General features: G+C 45.1%; 1 long non-coding RNA gene across 1 annotated transcript; it reads left to right on the forward strand.

Annotated features, from left to right (window-relative positions):
- The first annotated feature begins 2,350 nt into the window (after nucleotides 1–2,350).
- On the forward strand, nucleotides 2,351–4,130 carry LOC138404842 (uncharacterized). The gene is made up of 4 exons (XR_011238605.1): nucleotides 2,351–3,324; nucleotides 3,624–3,691; nucleotides 3,787–3,855; nucleotides 4,001–4,130. It is a non-coding gene; the product is annotated as an uncharacterized lncRNA (long non-coding RNA).
- The last annotated feature ends 9,663 nt before the right edge of the window (nucleotides 4,131–13,793 follow it).

Raw genomic sequence — 13,793 nt, forward strand, 5'->3', positions numbered from 1 at the left:
TGTGACATGTATTTTCTCGCAGGCAATTCGTTCTGTCTGTCAAACGTTTGCAGCATCTCTCTCAATGCTGATTTTTCAACTGTACTAAAGGGCAGCATTTCTTTTGCGATGCAGCGAACTACCATTTTTGCTCCATTTATATTTACTTTGTCGACCAAACGCCTCAGTGAGTGTTGACTTTCGGGACGAAGGCTCTGCATCTTGAGGTGCACTTTTTTTCCCCCAGCTGGGAACACTGGGTCGGGTGGTTGTGCTTTAGGTGGGCATGCGAGTTTGTTGTGTTGCTTTTTTTTGTTGCCACCACTTTTGAACTGGCTCGTCCATGTTGATGGGCTCACCTTGCTCATTCGGTTATTACAGATGTGGTAGAAAGACATTTTTTTGTACAATGTTTATTTTTTTTAGTACATCAGTTTGGCTGAAATCTGTGGTGCTTCCACCTGCTGAACACAGAATAAACTATAAGTACCAGTCTTGGCTGCTTAACACAGCTGATATTACATGTGTAAAAAATATTGTAGGCTATTGTATTGTACAGTATCTGTAAATAATCGTGTTTCTCCTCTGTTCCTTAATATCTACAGATATGACAATGATTTCAGCATAAAATATCCTTTAACGTGACTTTTTTCATTTCATTACATGAAGCACTGCAACACCTGATGTCCTCTGAATCCACTGTGGCAGCAGCAACAAGGTGGAGATCGGCAGCTTCATGCTGGTCAACATGTTAATAATATTGAGTCAATTTCTATATCCATTATGGTTGGTAAAATGAACACTGTTATCACAACAATGTTCATCTTTTACTTTCTGATTTGATAAACTTTAGATAAAAAGTCTTTTCTTTTTTGTCATAAGAGACAGAACACGGTCAGCACAGCTGTGTCCCTCAGGTTCGTCCGTCCCTAATAAAATGACAGGAAACATAAAAGTATGGCATTATTGCCGAGATAAGTGTTACTTTCAAACAAAGTCTATGTCCTTACATTCTGTGGATATTCAACTATTTATTTGAATATGGTTTGGGATTAAACAGTGTACTACAATGAATGTGCAGTATGGAGTTCTTTCACATTAAAAGTATTGCATTTATAATGTAATGCATCATGTGCAATCATTTGCTTTAATTGTTAGTAAGTTATGAAAACAGGTCTATACCTGGTAGGTAAACTGTTCATTCATAAATAAAGTCCAGCTCAACAAGTTTCACACTGCAGCAGGTGCACTAACGTTATTTCTGAACCAATAATCTAATAAAACATTATTACTGAAGTTACCCACAGTAACATAGTCAAGCCAAATAGGTTGGGGAGCTGAACAACTTTACATAACGTTAAATATCTAACTTGGTGGAGCTCATTCACTAAACACACAGTCGCCTTCAGTTTAAAAGATTTATCACCATAAACTCTAACGCTCCTCTCTCCGCTGTGTGAACCGCTTCATGTCATGCCGCTCCCGTTAGCATTGCCATTACTGCTGGTATGTTGCCTGGAGGTTAGCGGAGCTAAGCTAACCAGCCAGGTACAGAGACAATGATACCTGCTCATCACTACTGACACGTAAATAAAAGGCAGTACTTTACACACCACAGACACTTCTCCGTCAGGACAATCAGCCGAACAACAAACGATAATATTCACATGTGAGTGAAAACTCCTCCCCAGACCCGGTCGCGGTCGGTTAGCTCAGGTGAAGCCGAGCAGACCACAGGCTAACAGCCAGAGTGACGAGCTAACGGTGACGTCGCGTGTCAATCAAGTGATAATTATTCACAATTTCAAACCTCTGTATTATCTAAACAGATAATACATAGTTGTCATGAAGGAAGAACTTACTGATTGAGTCTAAAACCGTATTTTGAACCAGGCTGTAAACAGGTTTAATTCTGCTCTAAAGTCTGGCGTTTTAACATGGGAGTCAATTCCCATTGACTCCCTCTTGGAGCCAGCCTCAAGTGGCCACCCAGTGAACTGCAGTTTTTTGCACTTCCGCAGTGGCCTCAGCGCTCAGCCCGGGAGGTTGCCGCTTGGTGTGGAGCCAATGCTAGCGGCCCTGCCTCCCCCCACAGAGACAAAGAGACTGGATGACTGACAAGAGGGTTCACTCTGTTCATTCCGCTATGGAACAAACGCCCCCAGGTGCTGAGACCGAGCTCAGAGTGAACCCTCTTGTCATCCAGCCTGCTTGGAGGCGAGAGAAGAGGAAAACAAACGCGCATGCACATGGCAATAAATCGAGGCGGGAAAAATTATCGAGTTCATTTTAATTTATCGTGCGATTAATTGATTTATTGATTATCGGCCCAGGCCTATTCTCTATTGATAAAGAGTTTATGTAGATTTAACATGATTAATGTACTATAATTCATTTTTTGAGATTTGAGAAAATTAAGATGAATGCTCTGATCCAACTTATCGTAGGTCAGGTTTTTTGATGGACCCATTGAGAGTTTGACCTACCTGGATGTTGGAGCCAGTCAAAGTTTGATGGCGAGCCAGACCCCGGAGGATACTTAGAGATACTACGCCGTGGAACCTGAATCCTTTTACACTTTACATACACACACACCATCCACGCAACAGTGCGGTGGGACTGATTTTCCACCTTCACGGTGTTGACTGAACAGTGACTGAAAACAGGTGAACTGAACTTTAGAAAAAACGCAGCTGTAAAACTTTATTTTATTTTCTATACTTACCCGGGTAAGAGTTGTGATAATTTGTCTGATTGATGTTTTTATTCATCCTTCCCATCCTGTAATAAATAGGGAAGCGTTATTGTTTCTTAAGGAGTATACTGAGTTTGTCTCATTCCTGCGTCATCGTTTGATCAATCCTGGGCTCCATAGTCGATCTTAGAACTTCTGATTTCACTGGTTATTGAACCTAGTTACTATTTTTCAGTACTATTCTCTTTTCCTCTCAGAAGGGTTACACTTGTATAGTTTTATTTCATAATACATTGGTTCATTCATTTGTATTTATCAGCATGTAAGCTTGTTGCAGTGTCTCAAACCCAGTTTTTCATCAATGTCACAGAAGAACAACAATGAAATGGACGGCTACACACCAGAATTTTAGGGACCTGAGGGCAGAAAGTGACCTTACTTTGGAGGAGATGGACGACAAGGAGTTGTTGGACATGATCTGGGCAGTGGTCAACAAACTGTCAGAGGACACAAATAACCATCCACTTCCTCAAGATGTCCCTGCTCAGGAATGGCATGACTTGTTCAACTGGACTGGTTCTGATGACGACCCCCCCCCCCAATAGCATCACCTCTCAGCTTGGAGCAGCAAATTCTTCTTTCATTAAATTGTAAAAACTGTGCATGATTGATTTCTTCTGTGATTGATTAAAGAATCAGTGGTGTCAGTGATAGTGCTGTGCTTTAGAGTTCTGGGAAACACCACAGAGCAACTACAGGTTACAGATATTATTCATCTTTGGTTCATCATGTTCAGGAGGACAATATTAAGATCAGGACAGAGATTATACAAGGCTGGGTTAGGTATAAATGTGTGTGGTGGTGGTTTTAACTCTGACACCAAGGGGACAGATGACACAGAGGATGCAGGTTGTCTTATCTCTTATTTTGTGTCTGTTCTTGTCTCCAGTTCAACAATGTGCCATCAGGGAAGCTGACCAAACACCTGGAGGTGAGGCTGGCTCCTGTTGGATTATTGTAAGTATCGCACACATTAATGCAAACACACACAAACACACCTCTGAGCTACTGTTTCTATTTGTCTTCTTATGTGTCTGATTGTGTTTATGTAGCAAAGGAAAGGGGGTTTACGGGGCTCCAGGAGACAGACTTCCTTTTCCCGTGAACAACCGCCACTCACAGTAAGTCTGCCTGACTAGTTCACAGTCACCTTTTCTGTCATGAATTTATATTTCTTTGATTGAGATGCTTTCATGTTCTTTTCTTTCCTCACAGTTTTAAACATTGGTAATTCATGCTTTCTGTGTTTTTTCTGTTTTTCCACAGAAAGAGAAAATGTGAGAGCTAGCAGGATGATGACATGCCGTATGTCAAGCTTTCGAAGACGGAACAGACACTAAACGCTGTTGCTGAGCTCGAAACTCCTGACTGTGCAGTCGTTGAGCCCAACGTTGAAAAGAGAGTATGTGTCTTTGCTTTGTAGGTTTGAGACTCTGTGTCACACAAACCTCATCCAGCTGTGTCTATGACCACACTTCTAAAACTGTTCTCTAACTATAATTCTTGACATCATGACACATCTATATATCCAGATTTAACTTGTGCAAAACAAGAAAGACACCAGTTCATTGTTGATATGCATTATGATACATACCAAATAGATATTATAAATATAATAAAACAAATGATTTACCAAAATAAAATTAAAATCGCATTTATAAAAATACTATATATATTTATATATATATATACATACATACATATACATACATACATACAGATATACATGCAGATTACATGCATTTATACTTCTGACCAAATGTATTTATGCAAATATTTTAATGACCTATTTTTCTTATAGTAGAGTAGGTTTTAATAATGTGACTTTACTTTTACTTTTGTTAATATAAAGTATTCTGTTACATTTCATTACTGGATGAATAAGAAGTATTTAAGTGGGTAGAGAAGAGACAGGGACTTTGATACTGATTATAAAGGCTCAGTATAGTGTATGACTTGCTTATGGATGAGGCACTGATACAATCCTGGATGAAAACTATTATAACTAACAGGTTGTGGTTTTAACTCTCTGACACCAAGGGGACAGATGACACAGAGGATGCAGGTTGTCTTATCTCTTATTTTGTGTCTGTTCTTGTCTCCAGTTCAACAATGTGCCAGCAGTGAAGCTGACCAAACACCTGGAGGTGAAGCTGGCTCCTGTTGGATTATTGTAAGTATCACACACATTAATGCAAACACACACACACACACACCTACCTCTGAGCCTCCGTTTGTATCTGTCTTCTAATGTGTCTGATTGTGTTCATGTAGCAAAGGAAAGGTGATTTACGGGGCTTCAGGAGACAGAGTTCCTTCTCCCTGTCCAGACACAGGAGGCTCTGGAAGAGATGGCAGCTGACATTGTCGCTGCTGTCCAGACACAGGAGGCTCTGGAAGAGATGACAGCTGACACTGTCGCTGCTGTCCAGACACAGGAGGCTCTGGAAGAGATGGCAGCTGCCGTTGCTGTCGAGGCACAGGGGGCTCAGGAGAAGATGGCAATGGAATTGAATGCTGCAAGAAAAAGCTCTCTGTCAGCTCTCCTGTTTTCTACTATGGATTATCCAATGCATCTAGTTGAGGACAATCTTCTTCTCCAAAATTCAGTTAAAATAAAAAAAAAAAGATTACAATGGTACTTCAAGCTCCTGAAGTTTGTTACATTCTCCTATTTGTTTTAACCTGTAATGGAAATTACATTTAATTGCATGAGCGGACAATGGTTGACCAAATTGTTAATCTAAAAAGGGTAACCTTAAGGTTTATGATGGTGGCTTAAGAGACACAGAAATTGCCACCACAATATCCAACCAGATGTTTTTTCATTTATCCGACCACCTCTCGTTTATTCGACCGGACGTCGTTGCTCCGGTCAGGTTTCTCATTTATCCAATCACATGTTGTATATCCAACCAGATATTTTGTCATTTATCTGACCACCTCTCGTTTATCCAACCGGACATTGTTGCTCCGACCAGGTTTCTCATTTATCCAATCACATGTTGTATATCCAACCAGATATTTTGTAATTTATCCAACCACATTTCGTTTAAAAAAATGAGAAACCTTGGTGAGACAAACAAGGGGTGTTTGGATAAATTTATGAAGTGGGATGATTCAGATCTGTACGGACATTTTAAGGTCCTCATCAGTGCATAAAAGCAGAAGAGATCATTCTGTGCTTGGTTTCTCCTCAGAAACAGATCTCTGTCTGCTCGACAAGCTTTAAAATGATGGAGTACATGACAGTGGTTGTCCGATGGTGCCGTGTGCCCCAGCCTCACATCAATTAACCCACATCAGGTCTTGGTGGTACATGAGCAGGTGGAACTGTACAGAAAATGAGACCCAGCATTTGAGAGTTATTTGCGCTTACCTATCCAGCGCTGGTGTTTGGAGCTATATAGCCAAACTGTTCTCTACAATGAAGAAGCTATGGGCAGACCCAAGGTTTAATCTATTGGGCTCTGGAGCTTTTGAGTTATTGTTGACAGATAAACAACCATTGACTGAAATTGTCAACCAATATATTGTCACATACACTGAGATTCAGCCAGGAGTTAGCTTCTACGAAAATGTCATTAAGACAGTAGCATTGGTGAAAGCGTGCAGTCGGACCCTAAGAAAAGAGCTGACCGTTGCAGACCATAGGATGATGTTTAAGCTATCCTGCAGACATGTAAGTACTGAGCACATCCTCTCTTAAACTTTTTTTTTCTCAAAAAAAAAAAGAAAAGTTTATATACTCCTTTTCCACAAATCGTTTGTTTGTTTCATGTCACCCTGACAGGAACCCCACAGCCTGGTAGTATTGCCACCTGGGTCTGCCACCAACATGATCACAGTGCGATGCACTAAGCCCCAGACGATATATGACCTTATGCCGAAGCATGGCTTACATTGCTCCTGTAATGGAAATTTTTGCATTTGTGTATGTTTAATTGCATGATGTATGTATGTGAATGACTGACCAAAGAGTTGACCAAATTGTTAATCTAAAAGGGTAACCGTAAGGATTATGATGGTGGCTTAAGAGACTTGAGTTTTATGGCCTCGAGAAACTACAACTTTATGGTATCTCTTGGTATCTCTGATTGGGATCTCACACTGAACACTGATTCTCCTATGTTCTTTGCTCATTTGTGCATGTCATTCAGATGATGTGTACTGATGAGTCAATCTGCAGATGCTGAATTAAACTTTCAGAAAGAAGTGTTTGACTTTGTGCTTGTTTCACAGAAATTGCCACCACAATTTTGGTGTTGTCGGCAGGATCACTCTTGTGAGAAGACACTCTGGATCTCAGGGCTGAAAGGTAAAACTGCGCAGGGAGTCTGGGACTCTGACCTCAACCTCCCTGAGAAAAGAAGGTAGAGACGTGAGGGCCTGATGCCTGAAAACCAAAGAGTGCTCTCACTGCTGTGATCCAGTGGACCACTTAGCACAAAGACACTGTCTTTCTGGGAAGACAAATTCAGAAGGGAAACGGTTCTCTCACAGGGTGAGTGACAGACGTGTCGGCATGGCAAGGTTTGGAACCGATGTAGAATCAAGGAAGCTTCAGGTGATCTTGGAGATCACGGGTGGTCTTGGAGACCACAGAGTTAATATAGAATAAGCCTGTTGGTGATCTTAGAGAAGGTCACATAGTTAATTGGGAACTAATGAGTATGGTATTAGAATAAGCAGGTTGGTGATCCGAGAGGAGGTCACAGAGTTAAGGAGTATTGATATATACAAGATATAATAATAGGAATATACGGAGTGTTTGTTGATTTTAATAAACTTGTTATATTGGGTTCTGACGTCGAGTTCATGATTTAACAAACTATGATATAATATAGTAAATAGAGTTTTGCACTGGAGATGGGACTGAGACCTGAGCCAGGATCATCTCGACACTGCGATGAATCTGCTTTAAGAGAAGTTCTCAACCCCCAAAGGTAAGTAAAGGTAAGTACATTTAAGTAAACTTAAGTATATTATGGGTCTAATTGGCTTTTTGAGGTTATGTCACGCACACTGGTGCTGGCAAGGGAGAACCCAAAAGCACGCCAACAGACAGTCTTAGTGTGGGCAACGTGGTTTATTCACCGACAGGCAGAGAAAAGACAGGCAGAGGTCAAAACCAGGATATCAGTCAGTACAGCAAACAAATCCGAAGGGGCAGGCAAGAAGGGAATCCAAAAATCCAAGCAGGGTAGCAGTCAGGTCAGGAACAGGCAGGCAAGAACACAGAATATAACGCGGGATAGCTAGGCAAGAACACACTAGACAATCTGGCACGGAGCGAGTGAAAATGACTGGTATTTATACTGAGGAACTAATGAGCAAATGAACTGCAGGTGAGGAGGTGGGCGGGGAAAACCACGTGAGGGAAATGACGTGATAGCAAGGCAGGAAGAAGGGCAGGCCCTGAAATGGCAGGAGAGTTAGTGATGAGACATGGAACCAAACAAAAAAAAACCAAAACAAACTAAGTGTTAGTGTGACTACGTTACAGAACCCCCCCCTCTAGGGACGGCCCCTGCCGTCCCACCCGGTTGCTCAGGATGAGCCCGGTGGAAGTCTATGATGAGAGCTGGATCCAGGATGCTGCGAGCAGGGACCCAGGAGCGTTCTTCGGGGCCGTAACCCTCCCAGTCAACCAGATACTGCACTCCCCTACCACGTCGCCTGGATTTGATGAGACGACGGACAGTGTACGCAGGTGCCCCGTCAATGAGCCGGGGGGGTGGTGGGGGTTTGGAGGAGGGCTGAAGTGGACTCTCCTTGACAGGTTTGACCTTGGAAACATGGAATGTGGGGTTAATCCTCATGGAAGATGGAAGACGAAGACGGACAGCCGCAGGATTAACTTTTAGAGATCTGGAACGGGCCGACAAAACGGGGAGCCAACTTCTTGGATTCTACTCGGAGGGGAAGATCCCGTGTCGACAGCCAGACGCGCTGTCCTGGAGTGTACCGGGGTGCAGGATTGCGATGTCGATTGGCCGATCGCTGGTAACGGTCGGAAGAGCGCAGGAGTGTGGTGCGGGCCTGCATCCAAGTGCGCCGACACCGTCGGACATATGCCTGCACTGAGGGAACGCTGGCTTCACGTTCCTGTTCTGGAAAGAGTGGTGGTTGGTACCCCCGGGAGCATTGGAAGGGTGAAAGACCAGTGGCTGAACTGGGCAGGGTATTATGAGCGTACTCAATCCACAGGAGCTGCTCAGACCAGGAGGAGGGGTTGTGGGAAGTAAGGCAGCGCAGAGCTGTCTCCATTTCCTGATTCATGCGTTCTGCTTGACCATTGGATTGTGGGTGGAAACCAGATGACAAACTGACAGTAGCCCCCAACATCCTGCAAAACTCGGACCAAAAGTGGGATGTGAATTGTGGTCCCCGGTCAGAGACCACATCAGATGGGAGGCCATGCAGCCGGAACACATGTTGCAACAAAACTTCAGCCATTTCCTTGGCGGTAGGTAATTTGGGTAATGGAATGAGCATGGCAGCTTTGGAAAAGCGATCAATAACAGTGAGTATAACTGTGTTACCGTTTGAAGGTGGTAAGCCGGTGACAAAATCCAAAGAAATGTGAGACCAGGGACGGCGAGGAACTGGCAGAGGATGAAGGAGACCGGATGGAGCTTGGTGAGAGCTCTTTTGTTGAGAGCAGACACGGCAAGCAGCAACAAACTCCTTGGTGTCCCTTTCCATGCAAGACCACCAGAAGCGCTGTCGAAGCAGGGCCAAAGTGCGTCTCACCCCGGGATGGCAAGCCAGACGAGAAGAGTGCCCCCACTGGAGGACTTCAGAACGAAGACTGTCTGGAACAAACAACCGGTTCTCTGGACAAGCACTAGGAGTAGGGTGTTCGGTGTTGGAGCGTTTTACCTTATTCTCCACCTCCCAGGTTACCGCCCCGATGACGCATGCAGAGGAGAGGATACCTTCAGGCTGGGATGGAGAATCCTCTGACTGGAACTGACGGGACAGAGCATCGGGCTTGACATTTTTGGAACCTGGTCTGTATGATAGGGAGAAATCAAAACGGTTGAAGAAGAGAGCCCACCTAGCCTGACGAGAGTTCAGTCTCTTGGCCGATCGGATATATTCAAGGTTTTTGTGGTCAGTCCAAACCACAAATGGTTGCTCTGCCCCCTCCAACCAATGTCTCCATTCCTCTAATGCAAGTTTTACTGCCAACAGCTCCCGGTTCCCAATGTCATAATTCCTTTCTGCTGGATCTAGTTTTCGGGAGAAGAAAGCACATGGGTGAACTTTATGGTCCTCAGCCGACCGCTGAGAAAGAACTGCCCCTACACCGGTGTCCGAGGCATCCACCTCCACGATAAACTGGCGAGTGGGATCTGCAAAAATGAGAATGGGAGCAGAGGTGAAGCGTGACTTCAACTCACCAAAAGCTGCTTCAGCCCCGGAGGACCACCGGAAGGGCTTACTGAGGGAGGTGAGGGCAGTGAGGGGAGCTGCCACCGAACTGTAATTACGAATGAACCTTCGGTAAAAGTTAGCAAATCCCAGGAAGCGCTGAAGCTCCCTGCGTGTGGATGGAGCTGGCCAGTCAGCGACTGCCTTGGTCTTAGCCGGGTCCATCCGGATGTTGCCAGCGTTGATAATAAAACCTAGGAAGGATACCTCTGAAGCGTGAAATTCACACTTCTCCGCTTTAACAAAGAGCTGGTTCTCCAAGAGCCTCTGCAGAACCTGGCGTACATGCACCACATGCTCCTGTCTGGACTTAGAAAAAATTAGAATGTCATCCAGATATACGAAAACAGACACATTGAGTAGATCCCGCAGAACATAATTAACTAAACCCTGGAAGACTGCAGGGGCATTAGTAAGACCAAATGGCATGACCAAATACTCATAATGACCATTAGGAGTATTAAAGGCTGTTTTCCACTCATCACCCTCCCTGATTCTCACCAAGTGATAAGCGTTGCGGAGGTCGAGTCTGGAGAAAATGGTAGCCCCTTGTAGCAGTTCAAAAGCAGAGGAGATTAATGGAAGAGGGTACCGGTCTTTGATGGTAATGTCATTAAGTCCCCTGAAGTCAATGCAAGGTTGCAGGGTTTTGTCCTTTTTGCCCACAAAAAAAAATCCTGCTCCAGCGGGAGACGATGATGGTCGTATGATCCCTGCCGCCAGGGAGTCATTGATGTATTTTTCCATTGTCTTTGTCTCAGGAACCGATAAGGAGAAGAGTCGCCCTCTAGGGGGAGATGTACCTGGGAGGAGGTTAATGGCACAATCGTAAGGGCGATGTGGAGGCAAAGAGGTGGCCCGGGCCTTGTTAAAAACCTCCTTCAGATCCAGATAATCCTTAGGAACTTGTGACAGGTCTGGAAACTCAGAGGGAACAGTCAAACCAGAGGCAGGTGACAGGGCAGACTTCAAACAGATAGCGTGACAATGAGTACTCCACTGCAATATAGTTCCCGAAGACCAGTCAATGTGTGGATTATGTCTCCTAAGCCAAGGAAATCCCAAAATGACAGGTTGTTGTGGAGCATTGATCAGGTGAAAAGAAAGAGTCTCAGTGTGATTACCTGAAATGGTCATTTGAAGGGGAGTAGAGCGATGTGTAACCCGGAAGAGGAGACGACCATCCAAGGCTGAGGCGTCGATAGGTTCCTCCAGATCCACCTGACCAAGACCCAGCTTGGAGGCAAGAGTCCTGTCCAACAAGCTTTCATCTGCGCCGGAGTCAATGAGGGCTGAGACAGTCTGATAATTTCCGGAACAGAACAGCTTGACCTGAACCAAAGACCGAGAGGGCATTTCAGAGTTCATAATCCGGCTCACCAGCGCCCTCGGGATGACTGGTGAGCCATGTCTTTTACTGGACAAGAAGAGGCGAAATGGCCGTCCTGGCCGCAGTACAGACACCTGTTCTCCTTTAGGCGGCGCTGTCGTTCTGCTGTAGACAGCCGTGTCCTGCCCAGCTGCATCGGCTCAGAAGCGTCACCAGGAGCGTTCGTGTGCTGCTCAGAAGGACGCCCCGGAGGATAGGATGGCTGGTTGACCCGCGCAGGTGAAGCAGCGGACCGAACCCTCTCCCTCCGCCGCTCCCGCAGACGACCGTCTATGCGTATAGAGAGAGAGACCAGTGCGTCCAAATCAACGGGAAGATCACGAGCCGCCAGCTCGTCTTTGATGTCGTCTGAGAGACCGTTGTAGAAAGCATCAAAGAGCGAGGCAGCGTTCCAGTTACTTTCAGCTGCTACGGTCCGGAACTCGATTGAGTAATCGGACACGGACCTCCCTCCCTGTGTCAGGTTAAACAAACCCCGAGCGACCTCTCTTCCTGGTGTAACATGGTCGAAAACTTTCCGCAGCTCGTCGGAGAACAGTTTGACAGATGAGCAGATGGCGGATTGCTTCTCCCACTCTGCGGTTCCCCAATCTCTAGCTCTGCCGGTAAGCAGAGAGACGATATACGCCACCCTGGACCTCTCGCTGGGAAAGGCGGAAGGCTGGAGTTCAAAGATGAGGGAACACTGTACGAGGAATGGCCGGCAGGGACCCGGAGCTCCGGAATAACGTTCTGGAGGAGGCAAACGAGCATCCGACATCGGGGGAGACTGGAGATGAGGACTGACAGAGGATGCAGGATCCCGACCGCGTTCCGACAGAGAGAGCCTTTGGAGATGTTCCTGAATGCTGTCCATGCTCCTCTCATGACGAGCCGCCATCTCCTGCAGACCGCCTGAAATGGAGGTAAATTGTTCGTCGTGTCGCTGAAGAGCGCTCTCAGCTCATTGCGCATTGAGTCTGCGTCGGCTGGGTTCATAGTGGCCAGATTGTTCTGTCACGCACACTGGTGCTGGCAAGGGAGAACCCAAAAGCACGCCAACAGACAGTCTTAGTGTGGGCAACGTGGTTTATTCACCGACAGGCAGAGAAAAGACAGGCAGAGGTCAAAACCAGGATATCAGTCAGTACAGCAAACAAATCCGAAGGGGCAGGCAAGAAGGGAATCCAAAAATCCAAGCAGGGTAGCAGTCAGGTCAGGAACAGGCAGGCAAGAACACAGAATATAACGCGGGATAGCTAGGCAAGAACACACTAGACAATCTGGCAGGGAGCGAGTGAAAATGACTGGTATTTATACTGAGGAACTAATGAGCAAATGAACTGCAGGTGAGGAGGTGGGCGGGGAAAACCACGTGAGGGAAATGACGTGATAGCAAGGCAGGAAGAAGGGCAGGCCCTGATATGACAGGAGAGTTAGTGATGACACATGGAACCAAACAAAAAAAAAACAAAACAAATTAAGTGTTAGTGTGACTACGTTACAGGTTATTAAGAAAGACTTAAATCCTAAAATTAAAATCCTAACAACACATTTTTAACAAAAGTAAATTAAAAAGAACGGATTAAAATAAATTAGGGAATTTCTAAATGTCTTTTCCCATATCAGCATAACTTTGGTCCTCCAAACTTTGTATTTTGTTGAACAAATGGGGAGTTTAAATTGATAAATAAGAGTTATGTTAAAACTGCTGAGACAACCTATTAGAGAAATGGGTTTAAACATTGGTAAAGGAAAGAAAGATGAGGATAATGCTAATCCACTTTCTTTTCTTAATGTTCAGTATATGTTAATAAGTGATGGTAAGCGTAGAGTTAGAGAGGAACGAGTTAGTGAGGACAAATTATAAGGGAAAAAGAAATGTAGGGATATTTGTACTGGAGCGTGTGAATTTTGGTTAACTGAAGTGAATATCAGGGACAGTTTACAGAAGGTAGGGATTGAACTAATCTCCAAGTCTCAGTGTGTCCGACTAGACCCTGATCTGGACTCAGCTCCACCGAGAGGACAACTACAGCCAGCAGCGGTGCAGTGTCCCTAACCTCCATCCAGACCTCGACCTTGTTGCAGCAGAGGAGGTGGATAGGCCTCCATCATGCACCACTCACATACTCCACGGCGAACCAGGAAGGAGGCAATTTATGATTTGAATGCAACCCTGCAAGGACTGATGGTGGAGGTGGCTGCAGGAGATGGAAACACTCAGCTGATCTCCAGACCATGGACATT

The sequence above is a fragment of the Paralichthys olivaceus genome, chromosome 15, assembly GCF_024713975.1.
Source record: "Paralichthys olivaceus isolate ysfri-2021 chromosome 15, ASM2471397v2, whole genome shotgun sequence".
Classification (NCBI taxonomy): domain Eukaryota; kingdom Metazoa; phylum Chordata; class Actinopteri; order Pleuronectiformes; family Paralichthyidae; genus Paralichthys; species Paralichthys olivaceus.